General features: G+C 43.5%; 1 protein-coding gene across 2 annotated transcripts in view; it reads left to right on the top strand.

The window, feature by feature from the left end:
• The first annotated feature begins 12587 nt into the window (after positions 1-12587).
• The window catches only part of MFSD10 (major facilitator superfamily domain containing 10), a 37116-nt gene continuing 36239 nt past the window's right edge, over positions 12588-13464 (top strand). For both annotated transcript variants that reach the window (XM_067558895.1, XM_067558894.1), the window contains exon 1: positions 12588-12897. The gene's annotated coding sequence lies outside the window, so the exon portion shown is untranslated. The remainder of the gene's footprint in view (positions 12898-13464) is intronic.

Here is a 13464-nt window from a genome sequence, read left to right on the forward strand (position 1 = left end):
TGTCCGGAATCCAGTGTTCACAACCTCAACCATCACTTATGATTACAACAGATGCATCTCTCCTAGGCTGGGGAGCACATTTGCACAATCATACAAATTGCCATCACATTAGCCAAGTGCATAGGGGAGATTAGCACACTCATGGCCCACCCACCATACACGATAATCCATAAAGATAAGGTCACTCTTAGACCACACCCAAAATTTTTACCAAAAATTGTCTCAGAATTCCATATTAACCAACCCATTCATTTACCTCCCTTTTATCAGAAACCACGTACAAACCCACAGGAAGCTGCACTCCACACGCTGGATGTCAGATAAGCGAAAGCATTTTACCTAGAGAGAACAAAAACATTTAAAAAATCAGATAAGTTGTTCATTTCTGTGTTTGAACAGACAAAAGGCAAAGCCATATATAACCAAAGACTATCTAAATGGATAACAGGGTCTACCCAGATATGTTACAAACAGAAAGAATAACAGACTTCCTCAGGAGCCAGAGCTCACTCCACAAGAGGAATATCCACTTTCACAGCATTCCTGAACACGGACATATGTAAGGCAGCAACTTGGGCCTTGGCCCAAACATTCACAAACACTGCGCATTTGATAAGGCATCTACTAGAGATGCAGCAATAGGTCTATCTCTACTCTCATCTGTACAGAACAACTAATACCGAAGTCCCTCCACCAGATAAGGGACACTGCTACATAGTCACCTAAAGTGGAGTACCCACAGGGACATCATTCGAAGAAGAAGAAATGGTTACTCACCTGGTGCAGTAACTGATGTTCTTTGAGATCTGTGCCCCTGTGGATGCTCCACTATCCACACTCCTCCCCTCTACTTCAGAGTTCTAGTACAGGACTCTGCGGTAGAGAAAGAACTGAGGGGTCGGATCACACGTGCGCCAGAAGATGCGCAGATGGCGCACAAGACAGGAGCTGCGCACACGCAACCCAGATGAGTACTGCTAAAAGATCTCTGATCAAGGATGCGGGATGTGACGACACCTAAAGTGGAGCACCCACAGGGACATACATCTTGAAGAACATCAGCACTAAGTGAGTAACCATTTCTTCAATCTATTGCTTGTTGTACATGTGTTATAATATCAGTGTAACATCTGACAATTGTGATATAGCTAGGGCAGAGGACAGTAGGAGAGTGGTGGAAGGGAAGTATGTGAGCACCAGAATGCTCAGGGCTCTGTTCCCTAACTAAGAGCCATTAGGGGGCAATTAGGAGCAGCTGGGACCAATGAAGGACCAGCCAAGTGCTCCATAAAAGTCCTCTGGCCCAAACAGTCAGCGCGTGAGCTGGAGGAGTAGGAGTAGGAGCGCTGAGTGGAGGGGGAGGGGGAGGGGAGTGATCCCGTATCCGGCTCGAGGAGCCAGAAGAAGGGGGAAAAGTAGCCCAGGGGAAGACAGTGCAGCTGGGAACACGGTGCCAGCAGCACATAGCTGCCTCTCATAGGGCCCCTGGGCTGGGACCCGGAGGAGCGGGTGGGCCCAGGTCCCTACCCCACTCCTTAGGGAAGACGGGGTGACTGGAGACGCCCTGGCCCACTACAGACAGTAAAAGCGTGGGACCCACTAGAGGGGAGCCGACGGCTTGTCACACAATATACTGTCTTCAGGGGTCAGCAACCTTTAGCAAGGGCCATGCCGTATCGCCCCTCCACCCCTCTCCCAATGCCCTGGTGGGGGGGATCTGCAGGCCTGTTCCTGGTGACAGGTGGCAGCGAGGGGAGGGTTGCGGCCCGCGGCCCGTTCCTGGCAGCAGTGGCGGCGGCAGGTCTGGGCCTATTCCTTCAGGGGCTGCACCACTCCTGGACAGGGGCGCCCCTCAGCCCACATGGAGAAGGGGTGGGGCTGCATTGGTGATGAGGTGGGGTGCGGAGCAACATGGCTCTGGCCAGGGCGCTGCGTGTCGCTCAAACCACACATGCTGCAGGTTACCAAGCCCTGCTGTATTATGTCTGCTGTCTGTCTCTGAGACTCTTGAGGTGGAGTTTGTTTGGATACTTTGGTCATTAAACTATTAAAAAGTAGTGTTTCCTGCAAAATTATGTCCTGCCTTGTCATATCCTTTGCACAGGGCATCTGTACAGTAGAATACAATGTAAAAGAATTAATCAGAAATTGTATCTGTCTGATGCCTACTTGCCAAAGAGGTCCAGACACCATACAAAATATTCTATGAAAACAATGGTTTAAAAACACTGTTCTGTCACTGAGGACAGATATAAAGTTGGGGTGTGTTCTTTGGTGCACTCAGTTTTGAGCAGTTGAGTTGTAGAAAGTGTCTTCCATGTCTGTGTATCTAAGGCAAACTGTACACCACAATAGTGTTATTTTTAGGCTGCAGACCTTGTTGATGTGAATAGTCCTAGTGTAAGAAATGAGTACCTAATTTCTTGTGTTTCTCTCATTAGAGAATACATTGATTACATGCCAGGATCGTATCCATAGCTATCTTATTTCTAATGGGATCTATCAGCACTCTCAACAGGAATACCCAGTCTCTGTTGATCCTCCTCCCCTGGGAATTTCCTGTAGACTGCAATCTCTGCATCCAACTTCAGATTGATATTCATTAGGCTCTGATAGTCTTAGAGATACCTGGACAAATCAGTACTGATGTCTAGTAGCTCACATTCTAGCTGAAAAATGATTTCCTGGAGTCCAGCCATTTTCTTCAGGTGATGAGCTCTTTCTCTTGGAGTTGTTTCTCCAGGGCGTCATTCTAGGCCTTCAGAGAATCAGTTTGGCTTTCCAGGTCAGATACCTGAAATGAATACTTGTTGATCTCTTTTCTCATGAGCTCAATATCCTCTTCATAGTTGGAAACTTGGCTCTTCAGAGTGTCATACTTTGATTTATGCCATTTCTCTGTTTCAGGGATTGTTTTGGCAGCCAACTGCTTGACCTGGGCTCTGATATCATGCAGGGCAGCAGCAAGGTCAAGGCAGCTGAACTTCAGGTCTACAGAGAGTTTAGATCTCTGGATTAGTTTCTGAAGGTCATCAACCTCTCCCTCATGAAGTTACTTAAGAAATGCAGGCTCATCCATCAACAGCTGCACCCTTTTCTCCAGGTCAAGCTTCTGCACTATGGTATGCATCCTGACAGAACTCTTCTCAGGGTCTTCTCAGCCTTTATCTGTTATGGAAGATATTACCTGTAAAATGTAAATTATAGCCTGGTTTAAGTGACAGATTATTATTCACGTAACACAAGGCCAACTCACTTTTGTTTTCTAAATTAGTCAGAGACACTCCAGGAATGAAAATAACACAGTTCAACTAATTTTTCCCTTTGTTCAAATGAATGTTCATCCCTCAAGATCAACCCATCCCAGAAAATAAATATATGTTTTGTTACATGCTTAGCTTTGAGTTCATAAGGTGTGTTCCATTCATTAGAAGTACTTTTCTAGTCTGCTATTAGCCACCGCTCATATGGAGGCCTTAGAGAACAGCAACAGATCAAATCACTTTGAGCTGGAGATAATGCTTGAAATTAGTTTTGATTCTATGCACCATATTGTTATTTATCACAGCACCTAAAAGTTTGCTGCCTTAGATCCCAGGCAGCCTCATTGAAAGAGTGAGAAGGTGAAAGTTGATGCAAAGTTTGGCCAGTTATACTCCCAGTGCATATTATGATCTGTGTAATATCCTTAATAGAGAGTATAAATTGTCTTTTTACTATGTTTGCACAGTGCCTACCTTGAGGAGGCCAGGCTCCCTGGTTGGGGCCTTTGTGCATTACTATTATACAAACAATAATATGATCCCAAATTAAATGTTTCAATCCTTCCTGTGAATTTAGGGAAAGTTCTTATCTGCATTTTGCAGTGCTAACCCTAAAGACACTGAATTGCCTGAACATTTTTCTTACCTTTCAGTGCCAGTTCTTCTTCACATCTCGCCCTCCAGATGTCAGTCTCTTTCTCCAGATTCCCCCATTCTGTCAACCACTACATTCTCCTGCGTCACCTTTTCAATCAGCTCCTTCATCTCTTTGAATCTGTGCTTATACTCCTCTCTAACGGCAGCAGCTCCTGCTTGGAATCACTCATTCTGTTCCTGCAGCTCAGCCTGCAGGGCTGGTTTCTTCTGTTCCAGTGACTTGACCTTTTCAATGTAACCAGCGAAGCACACCCTGAGCTCCTGCAGTTCTCCTTCGCATTGGAGTATGAGGATGGCAAATCTCAGGCTCAGTCACCACCACAGTTCCTCGAAATCCTGTTTGGCCATGGGAGCTGCTACAACACACTTTCTGGGCATTGCAAGAAACTGAGTGAAAGCCACAATGAGAAGGAGGTCTTTGAACCCTCATCCTGCTGGTGCCACTCACAATCAGTCTTCTGAGAGTATGAGGTGCTATTCGGCATTGGAGCAAACCCTTCCCAAAAGCCTTGGTGATTGTGTTGGTCTTTTATTTGGATTGCAGCACTTATGCCAAATGAGCATAATGAAGCTTTCTAAGAGGTTTTTATAAGAAGCAAAGGAATGTGGCAATTGCAACATCTTTAAGAAGGTTTAAATTAAGATGTCTGCTTGTCCAGCATTGACACTACCCATTTTATTAGCTGATGTTCCATTATATTGTAATGAAGGGCACAAAGTCAAGTTCCATACTCCAAGATCTGCACTCCCATGCTGCATACCTTTGTTATGTATGCATTCAGCTGTGACTTCTCGCCTGTTCAAGATAACCAATGAGAAGGTTTATTATGTGCATATTGAAGAGATTCCCTTATGGAAAATGTGGATAATTGTACTTGTACTTCTCCATGGCATCTGAATACAGAATTGATATAAAATGTAGAAAGAGATGAAATCTTGTTGAAATTCTTGTTCTGTTTTTCACAGAAGAATAACTCCTGCATCTAGTTCCACCTTTTGGTTCAATTTTAAATGATGAATGTTTAATAACAGGACCCACAGGATTTCTTTGGAAGGCCAAAATAACATTCGGCTTGTAACCTAGCTACAATTGTTGGAATAGCCCACTATCAGGAGCTGTGCAGGAGGTGCTGTTTCAGCAGCATGCAAACAATGGTAAGAGACCCCTGATGATACACATTCGACTGATCCTTTCCAGGAAACCTGCAAATCATAACTTTTCCATTGACACCTTACATGACATACTTTGCATAAGTTTTGTTACAATTGTATAACAGCAATGTTATACATGGTTCTGTTTCAATCAGACCATGTCACATCTTAGGTTGCTCAAAGTGTTCAGGATTTAGCTAAAACTGGTGGAGGTAGTGGTGTCATCTGATTCCCTCTCTCTGGCCTGGTCTGGTCAAGACTTCTCTTGGTATTAGGATGAAGAAGGTCAGATGTTATCATGCTGGATCCCAGGGTTCCAGGAGGCAATGGGGGTGGCAGCCATGATGATGAAGCTTACTCCTTCCCCTTCTCTTGTCTTTGTCAGTCAGCATTGCTCTAGCCAGTCTTTTTTTGAGGACCCTAAAAGGGGAGTGATGGGTGGAATAGCCCATCCCTTCATTATTTTGTCCACCAATTAGGCCTAATTTTCCACCCACCCATTTTGGTTCATTTACTTCCAGTCCCACATGTTTACCAAGCATGATCTTAACACAGTCCTTGCATTATATATGTAGGCTTTTTTATTTGGACTAATTCAGTCTGTCTCTCTTTTGCATCCCTTATCATCAACATTTATTGTTACAGGCTATGGAGACACTTTATAAACTTTTTTATAGTTAAGCTCCTACTTAGGGCAAATTTGTAGGACCTATTATCACATCACTGGTTATTTTACAGACCATGAAAGACATCAGTGAATCTGATTACCCAGTTTTCATTCAAACCTATTTAACCAGGAACATAAGTGCAATTTATTCATACAGAAATGATATAGTTCTTAAGTGCAATACAAAATGATATAACTATCCATTACAGATACATGTTAGCAAGTACATTCTGTTCCCTCTTTCCTACTCCCATCCTTATATGGCCCTATTTATAGTTGCCTCCCACTCAGTTCACTGCCTGCCACAGACTATCAACTTTTAGCAAACTTTGCTTTATTTCAGCTCAGTTCCAAGCAAGCTGGCATGTTGAAGTCTCAGATGCCCTCCCAGAAGCACCCTTTGCACCAGTAGCCTATGGTGAAAAACATTCTGAGATTCAGTGTAGTGGGCTGCCCACAACGAACCGACCAGAATACAGTAGAACTTCTTTCAGAAGAGGAAATGGCACTGGTAAGGAACTGTCAGGATGTGAGGAAAGAAGGCAGAAATATAGAAAGTAAGTGTGGGAGAGAGAGAAGTGGTTGCTAAAGAGAAGCTGGAGAAGTTGCTGAGAGACAGTGAGAGGAGAAAAGGTTGCTGAGAAAAAGCAGGAGGGGCTGTTGATAGAGTTGGAGGGACCAGTAGGGGAAGACTTTTTTTTACGAGTCAGAGCTTGGCAGTCTCATTGGATTCCATTGAGAAGCATGTAAATATTCATTCAGCATGGACTACGTTTTGATTAGGTTAGCCCTGTTGCAGAAAGCAATTCCATCACAGTATTAACAGTGCTGAGAACTGCAGATCAAACCACGGGTTAAGGTCAAGGCAGCAAACAATAGAAGGAAGGAAGTTTGCAGTTAATGAAGGGACAAACTTGCAGAACCAGAACATTTCTATGGAGAGCAGTTTATTGGGACAGATATTTTGTGTGATGCCTTTGATAGGACAATAAATCTGGGTGAATAAGAGATTTCTCCTCTCCCATCCAGTTTCTCCTTTTGTCTGATTCTACAGAAAACTCCTAAGGTTTTGTGACATCATCTTGTCATCATGCAAATGATCAAAGTTTCTGGCCAAATTCAGAATTTGAGTGCACTGGTTTCATTGGCAGCCCCACGCAGAAAGGAAAGAATAAAATTTGGTGATGTGATTTGATTGCAGGATCAAAGAGCAAGCAAAAATGGGATGCACGGCTCAAGTCCTTTTTAAAAATCAAATATATTTGATGATTGGGGAAAAAAGAACACAGGACAGCTATGAAACGTGTAAGTAGAATATATTTTAAAGAGCTCCATGCCGTGAAACCTGCCCCCTGTTGCATAAAGCAATTTTTGTGCTTTATGCTTAGCAGAGGTTAAACAGGAACAAAATATTCCCCTCCCACTCACCTCATAGGCAGAGTTGTTCTGTGGTCATTATTACAAATTGAGAGTACAGCAAGACTCACAGACCCTGCACTCCTTTGCCAACATCTGAACAGAGCTAGATGAGACCATGGTCAAAATGCCTACTCCTGATCTACACTAGCGCTTACACTATTGGTAGCACTGCCAAGTACTCTTTTGTTAAAAACCGGGAAAGGGATTACCTCGTACACATCAACCCTTTGCCCTTTACACTCTTGATCTGGGAGGATTGTGGTGCTGCAGCCAATGCAGAGAGTTGTGTAGTCAGCTGTGAATTGCCTTGTTTTTATTATTTTCTGATGCAAGATTAATGCTCCCCTAGTGTAGTGCACGTTGAGTGATTATTTGGATACATATCAGTGAAGTCCTTCAGTGAAATTCCTGTGCTGGCTGCCAGAATCTGACTCACCACTATCACACTTCATTCTCCATGAAAGTCCTCAGTTAAGGTCTCAGAGCTTTATTAACTAAAAAGTTAACTCCTAGAGCAGCCTCTTGCTGCCAAGTGTTTGCAGTGTTGCTAGGTTTGGTTCTAAGCAAAGATATTTATTTAAACATTTTGTATAAAAATAAATTTGTGTTTAAAATTGAACATTTGAGTTGTTGGAGAAGATGGTTCTGCTCATGAAAAAATTCTCATGCACTTGTTCTGGAGTTACTCTGAACTAATTAAGTATTCAAGGAAAGTGTTGAATGGAGTGGTCAGGGTCTAAGAAAAAGCCACTGTAGGATATAGGGTGTGTTGGTACTGAATTAGGTCAGGAGTTCTAGACTGTAGGAACAAAGGCAGTGGTGAACTCAGCGGAACAGGACTGTGGATTGGATTGGTTTGGAGGTTTATGAAGCCAATAGCAAATGGAGTCAAATATAGGATCATGTCTCCTTATCTTGCTACCGCAGGCAACACACTTGCAATGATACAGAATTCAAATCCTACTGAACCATTTGGATTCTGACTAGATTTCTGCAAAGAGGGTAATTGAACTGGTTTAGCTTCAAACTGAACACCTCATTGAAATGAACAAGGGAAATTCATGTCTTCTTTGGGCTTGGTCTTGAAATCAGCTGTAAGGCTCCTATTCGATATGAATGGTACAAGATCAAGCCCTTGGTCATCTGTTTATATTGTCAAGGTTCATTGCAGCTAGAAATGCTATAAATATATTTTTAATTAAAGTTTTTTTTATTCTATAGAATTATTCTACACAATAGCCCTAATTCTCTAATGACCTAGAAGGACTTTGTTTCCTTGTGCTCCCCATCTACATGGCTGTATCCATTTGTCTATTGTCTTATAAGTGTCAGTTCTTTGGGGCAGGGACCATCTTTTTGTTCTGCATCCGTACAATGCCTAGTACATGGGGTCAATGACTGGGGTTCTTAGGAGCTACCGCAATACAAATAATAAATAACAAGAAGGAATCATATCCATGATCAATAATTGGTGTACAGGTCCACTACCTCTTTTTCTCACACACACGACTGGGTAACGAACCACTCATCTAAACAACTGAATCTCAAGATGCTGTGTGAGACAGTGATATCCTGACAGATTAATCCTGATGTTTAGACCAACTCCTCCAAAGCTAGTCTTCTGAGGAATAAATGCCAGGCACACAGTTGTTAGGAGAATGTAAAGTACTTGCCAGAGTTCTGATGGGCATAAATCCAGACCACTGATGGTATTGTATTGCCTTTGAAGAGAACAAAAATCCTTTCAAAATCTATATTGCTGGATTAGATGTAGATTTAGACTTCCACTTTGTTTGTGCCTGAGTCCCTTCTTATTTAAATCAGCCACGCTATGAGAAAGCATTATAAGCCTATTCGTAACTGCACACTCAGAATTTGACTTTAGCAAGCCAAATACTGTATATAGCTGGATTTTGTCAAAGATTAAACAAACTGGTACAAATATCAGCCTATTAAAATCCTCTCACTCTGAAGTGGAGCAATAACAATGTTTTCAAAGAAGGAATCATATTATGAAAGGTGCTTACTGATCTCCACAAGGACCTTTTTATGTTTCTATCGGGTCTATCAGGCTCTCAGAGATTTTGGTTTATCAAAGCCACAACTAACTGCTGCTATGTAGCAAACTCATAGCACAGCGAGTTGTGTAGCAATCAGTCATTTACAGTTCCTTTCTTCTCAAAGGAAACTGTCAATCATAAACATTTCTGTTAGTTTCCTTTATTACTACTTCAAGCAGGGACTGCTGCATTGCGGGTATGGGGTAAAATGGGGCCCAGCTGGGGCTGTCCTCTGCTCAAGCACTCTTCAGACCCAGAACTGTGTAGGAGAGAGCCCCTCTGGGGATATTAGGAACCATGTGATATACCTTCTTCTCCTCTGCCATGTGGCCTTTGGGAAAGTAACTGCAGGGAAGAGCCAGACAGCGACTGAAGCTGGCACAGCAGGTGAAGAAAGCATTGCAAGCAGGGTCCAATGGATACTGGTGATATCCTCAGAGTGTTTTCTCAGAACATTCTCTCACATCTGTGCTATTTGGCTGTTTACTCCAATCCTTCCTGTCTCCTCCTTTATAGTCTCTAGTCCCCTCCTTTCTTGCTAATCCCTTCCTGACATAACCCCACTAAAAGAATTTAAATATCTAAACCAACCAACATGACATTTGGGGCTTAGTCCTGAACTCCTGAGCCCATTAAGCCATCACATTATTCATATTGCTTGTATTGTCTATTTCCCCTACCTTGTGTCTGTCTGATAATATAGAAGATAAGATTTTTTGGGCAGGGACTGTCTATTATTCTGTGTTTGTACAGTGCCTAGCACAATGAGGCTCTATTCTTGGCTGATCCCTAAGCACTACTAAGCTTCATAAATCTTATGTTTAAAATATAATTTCTTCTTATTGTTTACCTTACAGGCCACAACTTCCGTTCTTTTGTTGAGGATTTTGGCAAACTTTGAAGAAGCAGGATGGTAACTTGAGGCTGAAACCTGAGCTACGGCTCTCCAAGTGCCCAGTTGATGGGCAGAGGTGATGCTGTGTGGGGAAGGTGTTTGTCTAAAACTTAGTATTCTCTTCACATCATTTAGGGCAGTGATACTCAGACCTCAGTGGTTCAGGAGCCAAATTAGCAATCAACATTACTCAAAAGAACCATAGTAATGTGAATTCATTGTTTCATTTACTATAGTACTATTCATATTTAAACAGTATGACATGAGAAATATCTAATTTATATTATTCTCACAGCAAATAAGTTAATAACTTAGTGCAAGTTGATAACTTAATTGGTTAATAACATAGTAAAAGCATCTGGATTGGTTAATAACTTTAATATCATGCACTGCAAAAAGCTGCAGGAGACACATTAAAGAGCCACTTGTCCTCAGTTTGAGTATCACTGATTTAGGGGCTAGGAAATATGTAGTTTAGGTGTCAATTGCAAGTTATGATGTCTCCATACAAATACAGTTAAGCAGAATGCAACTCAGGATCTACTTCATTGTGCTGCTGTTAATGCTGGTTTCTTTAAAATAAATCGTGTTAAAACTTGTCAGCCAATAAATAATAATATAAGATCTTCCTTAAGAACATGTTAAATTTATATTGTTACTATAAAATCAAAATTTCTTGCTGCTGGTTTTTAGCATGTTGCTAACTTACACTTATTTCCTTTCTTCTTATTTAAACAAGGTGTATTTCTGCAAGACTTGTGCTGTGTAACTTTCCTGTGTACTATAGGCTGAGTGATGGAGCAGTACTACTTTCATTTGCTCATGAGACACTCAGTTTGACATGGAGATATAAAAGTGCTTCTGAAAAGAAAATGGGGAATTCTGAACAGGGAGGTGTGAAATATCTGCTGAGAAAGAAAAGTGGAAACTAATCTGGGGTGTGGCAGAAAGCCCAATTTTTCTTGGTGTGAGGATCACAAAGTGTTTTACAAATAGTAATGAATTAAATCTTACAACATCCTCGGGTAGGTATTATCCTCATTTTACAAATGGGAGATCCTGAGACACACAGAGAGTAAGTGACTTGCCAAAGGTCACAAAGAAGTCTGAGGCAAAACTGAAAATAGAATCCAGTACTCCTGACTCTCAGTCCCATGCTTTAACCATATGACCATCCATAACCTAATTTTATAAGCCACTATTCATACAAATACCAAATGACACACAGCATTTATACGAATAGGCAAAGGGGTAAAACTTTATATCAGAAGATGGACTGATGAGAATGGACCAACAAAGGTGCAAAAGATTGGTAACAACAGGCTCTGATGTGAACTGGCTGAGGCAATATAGATATGAAAAACTGTGTTCCAAAATTCCCTCACTTTCCTGGACATTAAATATAAAAATTAAAAATGTAATCCTGAAACAGACACTAGGCCAGTTCTGTGTAAATCAGCACAGCTTCAGTGAAATCAATTCAGCTATGCTGAATTACACCACCTGAGGATTTGCCCTTACTCAGCAACCTTCATTTTATTTCTTTTTCATTGTGGTTTTCTGTCACAAGAATCCATACATTTAAATATCAGAGCTTATTTGTAAGAGATTAAACTTTTTTTTACTCAAAACATACATGCATTCACACGCACGCACATACACTGGTGATAGCAACAGAAGGGCTTGTGTATACAGGCACTGCTATTTTAAGCACTGTATGGACTAGGTTGTGTTGGACCATATGGTGTGTAAAACACCAATATCAGCACCAGCCAGTGACCCATTTATACCAGGGTTTCCAAGATTGCTAATAGAGCTGAACTGGTGGGCAACAAAGGGAAATGTTTGCAAACTTTCCCTAAGGTAGACAAGGCTACTGCAAGATAAAAATATGTCTGAGCACAGAATTAGGAGTCAGAAACTTCTGTGTTTGTATTCCAGGTCTAATACTAACTCTGTGGCCTGCTAACTGCTGTGAAAAGGAGGACAAATAATTATTTCACATGGATTTTATATTATTATTGGTTTTCATATGAACTGTAGTACATTTGGCATCTATAACTCAGATGTTTGTTCAATTGATGTTTTGTATGACAATCCTAATACCCTCAGTGAATCATAGGTGATAAATCAAAACATTTCCTTTTAGATACTGACTTTATCTTCACGTTTTAAACCAAGACCTTTTATAAGTTGTTCTTTGCTGGATGTTGAAATGTTTGGACATTAACCTTACACTGAAGCTGAAGTCAGTCTCAAGCTTAAGGTAGGGCAATTTATGGAGGTGATCTCAGGTATGGGGAGGGGCAGTTTGTAGGGCTGTCTCAGGTTTGTGGGCCCGTTTGTGGGTTGGCTGGGGGGAGTCAGGTTTTGGGGGGATTAACTGAACGAGGGGCTCTCGAAGGGCTACGGAGGGGGACTTTACATACCACAAACTCCTCCCTCAGTAGAGTGGGCAACTCTCCCGCTAACTAAATTCTCCTCCGAGGGCGTTTCCCTCCCCTGCCTGGCGAGTGAGGCTTGGGGCCGAGTGGCACCCTTGGAAGATGTTCTCTTCCCCCTTAGCTGGACTCGCTCGGCCCCTGGACGAGCAGCAGCAGCCCGGAAGAGGAAGCGCCGTGGCCGGGTAGACTGGCGTTGGAGAGCTCTCTTCAGCTATCGGAAAGCAGAGGTGGAGCGGAGCTGGTCCCTGTGCCCTGGGCAGCGTGCGGCGCCGCCTCCCTTCCCCTGGGCGGCAGCATCCCGCGGGGCCGGCCTGGCGACGGGGGAGGAAGGAAGCCGCAGGTAGGAGAGCGCCGGGGCAGGGGGCAGAGGGTGTAGGCGGACCCGGGCAGGTGAGGGCGGGCTGTGGGCCTGGAGCTCGCACGCCCGGCCTGGGGGGCGGGGGGGTCTGTGCTGGGCACAGTGCGCAGGATGTGGGGCTGTCTCAGACGGGGCGGGGGGCCCTGCTGGGGGGTGGCTGCAGCTCCCAGCTGGGGATCGGGGACCGCAGTCCTAGGACCTCAGCCACCCCCCCACAGACGCCAGGCTGCGCTCTCCGGCTCGTTCAAACCCCCGCCCCCCGGAGTCTCCGCTCCCTTGGCTCGGCTGCCCTCCTTCCCTCTGGGCTCGCAGGCTGTGAAACCGGCCCTGCTGCTCGCTCCGGCTTGCCTGCCTGCCAGCTGTAAACCAGCCTCAAACCCTTCTCGGCATGAGTCAGAGAAGCCTTCGCAGGAAAACCCCAGATGGGGAAATATGGGGTTTCCTCCAGCAGGTTCCCACCAAGGCCAGGAGCTGGGGGATTTGGGGCTGGGGCGGCTAACAAATGACTAAGGCGCTAAGTGTGAATTATGGACCGGCTCAGCCGCCAAC

Source organism: Emydura macquarii, unplaced genomic scaffold (genome assembly GCF_026122565.2).
Source record: "Emydura macquarii macquarii isolate MOO-44397 ecotype Brisbane River unplaced genomic scaffold, CSIRO-AGI_Emac_v2 contig_2199, whole genome shotgun sequence".
Lineage (NCBI taxonomy): Eukaryota > Metazoa > Chordata > Testudines > Chelidae > Emydura > Emydura macquarii.